Source organism: Alligator mississippiensis, chromosome 8 (genome assembly GCF_030867095.1).
Source record: "Alligator mississippiensis isolate rAllMis1 chromosome 8, rAllMis1, whole genome shotgun sequence".
In the NCBI taxonomy this organism is placed as follows: Eukaryota; Metazoa; Chordata; order Crocodylia; family Alligatoridae; genus Alligator; species Alligator mississippiensis.
Genome location: NC_081831.1, coordinates 82,838,196 through 82,850,239, shown reverse-complemented (window position 1 = coordinate 82,850,239; position 12,044 = coordinate 82,838,196). Strand labels below are relative to the sequence as shown.

General features: G+C 46.3%; 1 long non-coding RNA gene across 1 annotated transcript in view; it reads left to right on the top strand.

Moving 5' to 3' along the window:
- LOC132252185 (uncharacterized) overlaps window positions 1–2,031 on the top strand; it is a 51,011-nt gene extending 48,980 nt beyond the window's left edge. Inside the window, exon 4 of the long non-coding RNA XR_009464041.1 lies at window positions 1,857–2,031. This is a non-coding gene — a long non-coding RNA (uncharacterized LOC132252185). The remainder of the gene's footprint in view (window positions 1–1,856) is intronic.
- The last annotated feature ends 10,013 nt before the right edge of the window (window positions 2,032–12,044 follow it).

Genomic DNA, 12,044 nt, shown 5'->3' with positions numbered 1-12,044 from the left:
CAATGAAACAGAGAGGATCAGGAGTGCTGACTTCATGAAACCGGAGCACCAGGGACTTCGCTGCCTTTGTTTTGTAGGATTTAATAAGGAATTAACCAAATTTCAGTTTTCCATAATCCATTTATTTCAGTATCAGTTGGATGATGCTGTAAATTGCATTACATTTACATGGGATTTGACGAAGAGCATGGCATGCATTCTGGGCCCTGAGGAGCACAAGTCGCATACACTCTCCACTGACATCCTGGCCTGTCCTATTGCAGTGTGATGCAGCTGTACTGCCACAGATAAAATCAATGCGGTTCTAACTTCAGCAGAATAAATCAGCTCTAGAAGTACAAAATAAATAAGCACTGCTGCCTAGCCTGGGCAAGTACATTGCCGATTTCCAAAGCTAGAAAGAAACCAGCCCAGAACCACAAACAAAACTTTCAGATCTTGTGCAAGTGGGTATGAAAAAGAGCTGCAAACCTACCATGCGGATTTACTGTAGGATGTAAGAGGTCAGTGGCTAGTTCACTGAATAAGATGAGCAAGTATGTGCTTCTACTTTCCTGACTACATTGGGTGGATGCAGGATGCTGCCCTCCGAATTGGTGAAGCGCTACTGCTCATCCATTTCAATAATGCCAGTGCAGGAAAAGGTAATGAGCTGTGGATTCACTTTCTGCTGAGTTTCTCACAGCTTTTCATTTAATCCAAGAGATCTTTCTGCTTGTTCGTGTTAATGGATAGTTATGGAATATCGCATGATGGATAGGGAGGCTGAACCCATTAGCATTTTGAATGGTTTGCAGATATCTTAAATCAACCACATCCTGTAATCTTAGCTCAGCATAAGGGCTGCAAGTGCTCTTTATTCAAAACAAATGTCAGTACGGATTTTACTTCCCCCCATTCTGTACAATGACCCAGTGATTGGGCTGCTTTTAAAGTCATGATAATAAAAAGGTTTATTACCAACTCCTGCCACACACAAGCAGATGCTTGAGGAAAGCATGTTGGATTGAAGGTGGCATCTTTTCTTTGCTGGCTGTTTGCACCCGTGTATCTCTTGGGAGCCTTTTGCAAAACACTGGGGGAAAAAAATTACCTGAGTTGTAGATCTGAAACAAAGCAGAAACTGCAAATCAGGGACATGTATTCAATATATTCCTATTTTGGATGAGACATTTCCCACCCACTGAAGCTCTGCAGGCTGGTAATCAAATTGTATCTTGGGGTTTGGGTGGTTTTGTTAACCACAAAAAGCAGTCGTGCAGCTGAAATGGCTGTTGCATTTCCCTCGGAGTCTGCAGGCTCTCCCAGGAAAATTGCCAGCTGTCTTTCAAGTCTGAGTATTAAACAGGTTCTAGTTCCTCACGTCTCAGTGGATGGAGCATGCCCTGAAGACGTGTGCTTAGGGAGAGACCTTGGAATTGATCTCAGCGGTGATGAAACCACAAAGACACCTTAGATGTGGCTGAGTGGGGTGTGGTCTACATCTGCTGTTAAGAGATTGTCACTCTGATAAAAGTTTCAGTATATTGCTTAAAAATTGCTAATAAGAAAGGTATTCTTTATAAATTCTTGAGGATGTATTTAATGGCTCTACCTAAATCCCTGACTTGATAGATAAGACTGGAATTTTTATGTGAAAGTCTTCATCTCTTTGGATTTTATGTAGCTGACTTGTCTAAGGTAAAAATGCATATGGAGAACTGTTCTCCAGACTATTTTAAATCTTTGTTTCTCTGCTAGGACAAGGGTGAGTATTCTGTTACAGGGCATGACGCTAGATAATGTGTTCAGTGTTGTGGATATAATAAAGATGGATTTTTGTAAAGCTCTTGCTATTGAATTATGTTCCATCCTAGCTCACAATGTGTCCATACATCTCTTCTTTATCTTGAGAGACACCCGAAACACTAGCAAGTGCCAAGACAAATTGAAGCATCCAGCCTAAGGAAACAAGCACATGGTGGAGTCCATATGTTCTAAAATTAGGCTCATCTTTGTTTATAACGATATGTAATAAATGAATACGTTGCACCAAAATGAGTTCTTCATTTGTGCCAGAAGCTGACATCTGAGTCTTGTGTACTTTATGGAGCTGATCAGCTGTATTGTACCCCTGATTGTCTGGCTGATGCATGTGACTCCGTGCGTGCATCTTCCTGCCTAGTGCAGGGGGCCTGGACCCCATGACCTTGTGAGGTCCCTTCCAGCCCCTTACAGTCTGTACATCTGTGAACCCCAGCTCTTGCAGCTCTGTCCCAATGTGGCACATTTCTGCAGTTCCTTGCAGGAGGCCAAGGTGGGCAGAGTTATAACCAAGGGACCCCAGGTTTGAGAACTTGAGACACGGGACCTCCTTATTCGTCTAACTCCAGCTGGAAATCTGGCATTTCATTGACAGCCAGGCATTGCGTCGACTCTAGGGATTACTAAGGAAACTAATTAACTAACCCATATAATGTAAAATACACTTTCATAAAATATTTAAACATATTCTACATATAAAGCTAATATGAGACACATTTTCATAACACCAAAGCATTTATTTATTTTTTTTCTTGTAGCTCAAACTACGTCCCCAATTTCATGTCATGTGGCATTGCATCGAGTTTCTGACTTTACCCTACCGAATATGCCAACCTAGCACAGCAGGCTCAAGCATTTCTGAACGCTAGGACATGTGTATGTAAGTGTGAATTCCTTTTATCCAGAGCTCTTCCACAGATTCAGGACATCTGAGCAGTAACTTGGGTGGAAATATCTCTGAATAATAAAGCTTTTCCCTTCAACTCATCATAGCTGGCAGCTTATAATTAGGGATCTATTAAAAGAATTGTGTAACTCTTAAATGTATTTTAAAACTTAAAAAAAGATAATTATCTAGGCATCATTTTAGTATTTAATGACATATTAGAGTTATAGGTCAATATCTAGCACCCAATATGTAACTTTGTAACTTGTGTAATTATGAGTAAAAAATAACCCGCTCGAATACATGGAAAGTAGCTTGTATCTGCTACTTCTGTGCGATGACTCTTCCTTGCAGATGTGGAAAGACAAGTCTCATATTAGACATCTGCTCTTTAAGTTTCTGTTTGTAAATGTCTCGAGACATTTAGTCTAAATGTCGTGGAAGAATATTTGCTCGTTTGTAGCCTGCTAAGACTCAGCAGTCCTTTGCAGAGATGAAGATCTATTTATTAATTAATAGTGAAATGAATACAGCTGTCTTTCTGGCTAGCAAATTGTTTGTGAAGCAATGCCTGTGGTCTACACTTGTTTGTCACTCGTAAGTAGCTCACCACATATGGGAGGTTCACAGATTTAGTTTACTCTTCATTTATGTTTCCTAATGGGTTTCCTCCGTCACTTATTGCTTTTCCTTCTGGATCGCATGACAAGTACTCCAGATGGATGAAAGAGCAGTCAATGGAACCATTGATACTAAAACTGGTGAATGTTCTGGGGTCCATAGACCATTTTAGATGTGCTGGGTGGTTGTCTCCACATTCAGGAAAAATGAATACTCTGACCTAACCATGAGCCCTTGGACATCCAGCTGTGAACTACTCTTTTTGGAAGTACATGCTGCTGCTTGTTACTATGCTCGACCAGCGCTAGAGTTGTAACGTCAGTGAAAAGCAGCCACTGGCGGTAACCAGGTGTTTTGGTGACCTGTTGCATTTTTCTCGTGTCTTGCATTTAACTTGGTCTTTAGATGCTAGCTGCCGAGTGCCTTCAATGATCATGCATGCTGTTGCAATGAAGGAGTGTGCGTGTCTGTCCTGAAGGGTGGAACATGCCCTGTGTTTCTCACTCAGGTCCAATGATAACGGTGGTCTTACCTACCGGTTTGTGCTCCCTCCAGTCTGAAATATTGTTTGGGCTTGGCAGTGATTCTAAGGACCCTGGCGCACACTCTGGCTACGGCGAGTTCAGTTCCCAAATCTCCTACACTGGTACGTTATGTTCTGCTCTAAGGCGTCCCTTTAGATGTCCCCATTTGGGCTGGGGACGTCTCTGCACCAGTCCGGTTAAGGGCCTAGCCTGAAAACCTGGAGAGGGCGATACGCATACCTCAAGTGTGCACTTGTCTGAACGCAGTGTAAGCAACGCTGCTTGAGGACACGGGAGCGTCGAGTGCTGCCACGTTATCGGCTCCCGCGCTGACTTGCTCCTGTCATTTTCAAGGCACCTAATAATCAGTTTTAGGGCTGTTGTCAGAAGCCTTGAAAATGAGGAGAAATAGCAGTTATGAAATGGGCTTGTTCCTGTCATTTCCAAGGCTGCTAAGTGCAGATGCTTCCCCTTTGCTGCTTCTGTGCAGTTAACTGTCTGCTCTGCAACTCAGATTCAGTTTATAGGTGCAGTTAGCGTGCAGCTAGCCCGGGTGCAGTTGCAGGTACACACTGACAGTGGGGCTGAAAGATGCTCTGCACTATGCGGCTCTGCAGATAATGAAAGTTGCCTTATAATGTAAGCTATTAGCAACGTGGTGGGACTGTCACTGTGTTATGCAGTGACCTGAGGTACATGCTTACCGCAGGTGGGCATGGCAAGCCGAGTATACTGCTTATTTGAAGCGAAAAGCATACATTACAAAAATTAAGTTTCCAGACTCTGGATAGCTTTTTTGGGTTTAAATGACTTACAATTCATAATGAGTTACTCTCTAAGGTATGCAGTTCAAGCTTTTTCTAGAACAGCCTCATTACACAAAGCTGTTCCAGTCTCTGTAGGAAATACCACTTACTAATTTCCTTGAGATTCTCTCTCTAAAGTGAACTTAAATACAAGTCTATAAAAAAGTAAGAATTATGACTGATATGCAGCTCTCACTTTGCTGCATGCTTTAAGCCCTGTATCAGTCGAATGCAAGGAGTTGGGGGAAAATATTCCAAAATGTTCCTACAGTCTTGGATTATAGCTGCTGGCTTTTATGTTTTCATTATTCTGAATGAATTATGGAGACCATTGACTTTTTGATGGTCCAGAGGACATGCTGCCTTATTGTTCTTATCTCGTGTTGCTTCTGAGTTGTCCTGCACATTGTCCTGTCCTGGGCGAAGTACCCTCAACACTGCCTGTGGAAGACCCTCCAAATCCAGTGGGAAATAGATACACCAACATTTAGCGTCCTCTCGCAAGCAAACACCATGAGCATCGAGGTGGTGATCATCTGACATCAACTTCGCTGGGCCAGCCCTGTCATCCAGATGTTCGACTCCAAACTCCCAAAGCAAGTTTTACTCTCCCAGCTCAGTCAAGGTGTATGGTGAAAAGGAGGACAGACAAAGCACTTCAAGGACATTCTCAAGGCCAACTGGGAAAAAAAATGCAATGTTGACAACAACTCACTGGAGGCTATCACCCAGGACTGCCCCAAATGGAGGAAGAGTTGGCTGTAAGGATCGTAGTACTCGGAAATCTTATGACAACAGCGGATAGAAAAGTGGGAGAGGCAGAAACAACATGTTGCGGCCAAACCAAACCAAGCCTCCAGAGCCACTAACCCTGCATGGAAACATGTGCCTGAGTTGCAGCGGAGTCTGGTGATCCCATATTGGCTTCATCAGTCATCTTTGAACCCACATCTAAGACAGTCGTGGAAGATGAACATCCTTGACTATGAGGGATTGCCAAAGAAGAAGCTTCTGAGTGTGAGCAGAGTGCATGTTTCACGATGGCTTTAGGATATCAACAACTGGAAGCAAAGGTGAGACAACAGAACCCATTTCCTCTTGTGGTCTAGGGGTCTAGACTCAGAGAAGTGGGGCTGGAAGAGACCTCTACAGGTCATCTAATCCAACCCCCTGCTCGAGGCAAGATCCCCCCTATCCAAGCCACCCCATACAAATCCTTGTCTAAATTGGGGTTTACAGAGATGCACTTGCTTTGCTGTATCACTAGACCCCTATATTCTGAATCTCTGTTGGTTTCTTTTCTTCCCCTGTTTTTTTTCTCCTGGGGACCTGAGAGCAATTAAGGAACTATCCTGGAAACAGACACAAACAAATGAAAATAGCTAACTGCAAATATCAAATCACATAAAAGACTAACAAAAATGAATGTAATTTAGTGATCAGTATTTGCATGCACTTTCTGTACCCTTGTTCAAGTATGATGATGTATTGGTCCATTTGTATGGTATGCTCAGTTGTTAACAACATTAAAGCAGGGCACTCGGAGGTAGGAGCCCAGGATTGTATTTGTAACTCTGCTCTACCCTTGCTTTGTCATCCTAGGCAAGTCTTTTAATCTCTGTACTTTAATTGGTATACAAGTTAAAAAAAAATAAAAAAAAAAGATTAACACCTTGCACTTTGGTAGTATCCTCTCCTTGAAGATCTTGAAGCACTTTTTCTTCATTTTTGCCCACATCTTTCAAGGATTTTCTAAAAAGTTTGAACAGCAGCAATTCTAGAACAGGCGGCTGCACGCCAGTAGTGAAACGGGTTCTCTTTCTTTAATCTGTAAAAGCAGCAACTCAGCTGGGGCCACTAGCCACTGCTATAATGATCTTCTAAGTGATGGTGATGAGCAAAGCTGGGACTCTGCTTGGCTGAAAACAGCTCTCTTCAGATGAGGGTAATTCAGGAAACCGTGTCAGCATGCACCTCGCTCATTCCTTGTCCACCCTAGGAGCCCGGAGCTGTTCAAGTAGAATTTCTCTTCTGGCTGCTCATAATTTGGGACAGTATCACAAGAAAGATGGACACGGAGCACAAACAGACTGCTTATCGCTTGCCACTGAATGAACAATTTTACACACATCAGCCCCTCAGAAGCTCATACTCTTCAGGCATCTGGGTGCGGACAGAGCCAATAAGACAAATTGTTTATGACTAGTGTATTCCCTTGGTGGTCTCCTCTGGGCAGAATGACCTGCAATGCCACATGCTCTAGTTGGGATGTTATTGGGAGTTTTACCACGGTTCCTGCAGGAAGCTACTTGCCAGATCCTTGGCCTTGGCCTTGCAGTTTCTGGTGGCTGTACTTCCACGAAGGCCTGCGGGAGCTGTGTAGTAATCGCACAGCGTAACCCGGGTGGAGCGACTGCACCATGCAACTGAACAGCTTCTCTGGGCCGGAAATTTCCCCGTGGAGTTGGATGGTCCTCCGAGGAGCGGTGTTGCTATAGCAGCCCATGTTCTGTGGCACGGTCTAGCTAATTCCCAAGGATTCATTCATTAAGCTTCTCTTCCCTTTTCATAAGATTTTGGTTTCTATTTTGTGTCTGTGCCTGTCTAAGGCTGGAAATGCAAATTGTCTTGGCTATGATGAAAGTCTGGGTTCAGTTGCTGGTTACTTGTTAAACCCTGGCGAATGATTAATTCTGGCGTTCAGCGTAGATTTACTCTGGATGTTCAGCGATTTGCTCATTAATGTGGGTTAAGTTACATAATTCAATTAGGAATCCTTCCAAGGGCTTGTCTACATCGCTTCTCTGCTGAGCCGAGGCACGTCGCTGAGAAGTGTGCTGCATCTGCCAGCTCGGAGGCTGCACGCATCTCGCCCAGAAAGGAGGCAGTGCGGCTGCTGCAGGGCACCTCTGAGCACGGGGCAAAGACCGCCTGGGAGCAGGTCCACCGGAGCCAGGCCTGTGCGCCCCACCTGCCCACTGCCTGCCCCTGGTCCCAGGCTTCTGGCAGTGGGAGGAGCGCCTCTTTCCCCAGCCCGTGGCTGTGGGCCCTGGGACTAGCCCTGAGCTGGCTGCTGGCGTGGGCCGAGCAGAGTTGACTCCAGAGCCCTGGTGGAGTAGGCACTGGGTGGAGATCCTGCTGCTGGGTTTCAGTCTGGGAAGTGTGGCTGCGTGACAGGCACTTCTGACAAGAGCATGTGGAGGTGAGGCAAGGGACTAGCTTCCAAACTGGGGCACCCGGGCAGTCCAGACCTGGCAGAGGAGCCTTGCCCAGTGCAGTCGAGGTGGGCTTGACCTTCCAAGGCGCTCTGGGGCAGGATGTCCACTGAGGCTCTTGGTCACATTGGAGGGCATTTGTCTGTGCACTGGGGCGTGCTCTTTCTGGGCGCTTGTCAGGAGCTCTCTCCCCAAGAGGCCCCAAGTGGTCCCTGGTCCCAGTTTGGGCTGCAGCCTGTGCCCAGGTAAGGGGGGCAGAGAGGGTCTATTGTATTTAATTGGTTTCAAGGCGAGGTTTTCTCCCCCATAAAACACGGGGGAAATGAAGCCTTGTCTTAGAATTGAGTATCAAGGGTCCTGCATTGCTCCCTGCTCTGCACTGATTCCCTCGCCACTCGCAGGCTCGGCGCGGTGCCAGGCAGCATGGCAGGGCCCAGTGCAGAGCCATGGAGTAGTGCAAGACCTAGGTGGGTACCCTCGCCAACCTCTGGCTCTGTGCTGGGTCCCGGTGCTTTCTGGCTCCATGCAGAGCCAGGGTGGCAAGGAAATTGGTGCAGAGCCAGGGAGCAGCGAGGGACCCAGCACAGAGGCAGCCTGCAGGGGGGCAGGCACCATGGCAGGGGAAATAGTGGAGAGGGCAAGGGGGAAGGGGCAAGGGACTGGGGGGCAGGCATGGGGTGGGGGCAAGTGGCCAGACAGCACACACCAGGGGGAAAGGTGCAGGGAGGCTAGACACAGGGTGAGGCAAGGGGCCAAGGTCAGGCTGCCTGCCCCCGCTGCTGGCCTTCCTACCGCCTGTCCCTCTCCCACTGCTTTCTTTGCCACAGCAGTACCAGGTATGGATTTAAAATGGCCCCCCAGTAATCAAATTCTGTACGTGGAAAATTGTAACCAATTTATACATTTTCAGTGCATAGAATCGAATTCCTGGAGGGTCATCTTAAATTTGAAGTAGTCTTGGATTCGGGTAGATAGGGGTTAGAAGGCTTTCTGTATCTAGTCGTTACTCCTGGGGTTAATTGCTGCCTCCCCAAGGCTGTGGCAGGGAAGCGACAGCACGGGCCAGGTGGAGATGAGCAGAGTTCACAGGCACGTGGCTGGAGACGTGGGGTCTGCTCAGCCCGTGCGGTTTGTCCCCCCGCAGTGCCTGGGCTTTCATGAGGTTCCCTTGGGACAGCAGGAGTGACAGCAAGGCTTCAGCTTCCAAGAAAAGAAAGGCTGTGCACCCAAAGCACAAATGGATGCTGACTTGGGAGAGAGCAGAGCGACCTGCAAGTGTGTTGTGCATCTCTACTCCTTCACGTGAGGGCGCCTGGTCCTGTAGCTCTCCGAGCGCAGAAACACCCATGAAAGTCTCGCTTGAAAGCTGCTGGAGCTGACACGTGCGGAAAGCAATTGCATTCTGACCAAACGCCGCAGAAACCCGTGATGCTTGGATTCTTCTGCCAAACACCATAAACGAAAAGAATTATGCTTGAAAAAGTGATACCCCTCAGATGCCATCTTGATTTTAACGGCACATTTTACCCTTGAATGTACAGGACCTTGGGTTTATTTGTTTTGTATGCGATTGTGAAAGCAACGGCTGGGTCCTCTGAAAAGACTCTTCTGATTTTCTCCCCCAGTCTTTTCCGGGATAGCTTCATTAACATGACAGAATGCTTGTGGTGTAGGGACATATCGATTACAGCGAGAGGGAAGGAGCAGTGGATAAAGCAATCAGACTAAAAGTTGGTTTGTGTAATGAGCTGTCTGCAGAAAGTCAAAGGTGTGGAATATTTATGTGATCGGAGCAAGATGCTGGTCTTTGCCTTGCTGGGAGCACCCTGGCCTCCACTACTGTAGCCAGGTGGCTCTGCAGGTGTCAGCGAGCAGAAATGGGCCACCCCAGGCTGGAAGTGCCTTTTGGTCACCCTGTCACCTCATTTTTATTCTGTGTCTGTCCTGAGTAAAGGGAGGGCAGGATGCACGAACTCTTAATAGCATTAGTGAAGGAAATGGCAGCAGGCGAGTTGGGCGGGCAGGTTTAGCCCACCCCAGGACACTGTCAGTCCCCCCAGATACTCGCAGTCCCAGTAACAGTTCAGACAGGTAAGTGCTGCTGGTGTGGAGAGAGGCGGTAACCACGCTTCCCTCCGTAACCTTGCCCTCTGCATGGAGGAGCACAGGCTGCTGCCAAGCTCGCTGCTGCGCAGGTGGAGGATGGGGATGGGGGTGAGAGCCTCCAGTTCTACCAGCTGCTTTTCCCACTAGGGGTGCAAGGGACCAGCACGGGACCCAAGATCTCTTCCACTTTCCAGAAAGAGGTAGGTAGTTGTGTTAGTCTGAAGTCAAGGGAGGGTGGCACCCTAGAGACTAACTGGTTCAGAGAAGCATCAGCTTTTGTACTTAGCATCTGCTGAAATAGGTTGTCACCTGTGAAAGCTCATGCCTCGCTGGACCAGGTAGTCCCTGGGGTCCACCCTACCTTGCCCTGCCTTCCACCTCACTTGTAGGAGTGACAGGATAGCATAATCCTCTCCGCTCACCCCTTCACTTGAACTACTTGTGCACGTTACAGTATCATTGGCTTTGTGCTGTGATTAAATAACCGTTCCTTCCTTTACCTCTTCGTGGGGTGAAACGTGTGGGGTGAATGGTACCACGAGGCTGAAAACAATCAACCCGAACAAACCGACTGCCTAAAGGCACGATCAGGGCACCCACAACTTGCATTAGTGACATAGATAGGTACATTAAACGGCTCGCGCCGTATAGCTGGGAATTTAATATCGCCTTTGAAATGGATAGAACTGAACAGATTGGCGGTGTAATATTACACAATACATACAGCAAAGATGTAGTCCGCTTTAGCAGCTCTCTTCTGTTTCAGCTTTAGGGAGAAAATGCTAGTCTTGAAAAAGTGGAAATATTTGCTTTGACCTTCGTAGAGTAAGTTTCCATGAGTAAAATGCCTGCATTCACTAAAACAAATGCATTCATTATCCATTTAAATCAGATTTATATTGAAAATAAAACTGAAAATTCAGTTGATATTTAAAGAGAACTTGTGTTTAATTTGGCATGTGATGTATAAACCCATAGGAGCTCAGAACTATTATTTATGAATAATAAATGTGTAATGGGGTAGTTATTTATACATTACAATTACAATGAATATTTATGCATTTAATTAACATTTTACCAGAGAGAAATAATAATTAAGCTGGGTATTTCAACCAGTAATGCTTATTAAAATGATGATATTTTAACTTCGCACATGTGTGTGTAGGAAATAATCAATTACCTTCAGCCTCTATGTATTTACTAGGGGCGGGTGACTGGAGGACTCCAGGGGTTTATAATGGGGTATTTGGCCTATCGGTGCGAGGCAATTATCCTATACACTTAGGATAATTAGCTATGCATAAGTTAGCTATGCTAACCTTTCTGTTTTATTGCTCCGGTCAAAGATCTCTTCTCAGGCTAGGTGGCACACTGGGCTAGCATGGGTTCATCTCACTAGTTTCTGTAGCCACCGACAAGCAAGGTATCGATGTGGTATGCATTATGCCTAGCCACTGTTTCCGTGCCCAGTGGCTACCATTCCCAGCGGGGTGTTTTGCGGGCTGCCTTTGCAATGAGTCCAGGGAGGCGCAAACTCCTGCACGTGGGTCCTTAGCACGTGCATTGATGGCTCTACTGCCACGTTCCTTAATGCTCTGGCATCCCACGTAGGATGTGCTGATGATTTCAGTCGAGATGCAAATCCAGCGCCCACTGGGAGACTTGAACAAGCTTTGGATTCGGTTTCTAATTCCTAGTGCATGGATATTTCTTGAAGTTGACAACATGGTTGGCTGGATCAGCAGAACTGAAGAATTAAACTAGGTGTGGATGTCCAAGAGATGGCTTCCTGGGGGTGCTCTTGAGACGGCATTGACAGGGAAACGTGTATCATCTCAGCTTCTGGCGCTTGTGACTCCCTCCTGCCTGGGTACATAGAAGACTCCAGTGCTCAGGAGGGGAAAACTGCATTTTACACCATTTATGAACTAGTTTTTTATTGGACAGTTGTTTGACAGAACGTGTTGTTTTTTAAACACTGAGAGGTGATAACAATTAAAGGATTCATAATGGAGTTGAAGCTTAGAGTGGCTGTACGTTTGTGCAGTACTATGACAGCCATGACTTCTTAATCATTTGATCC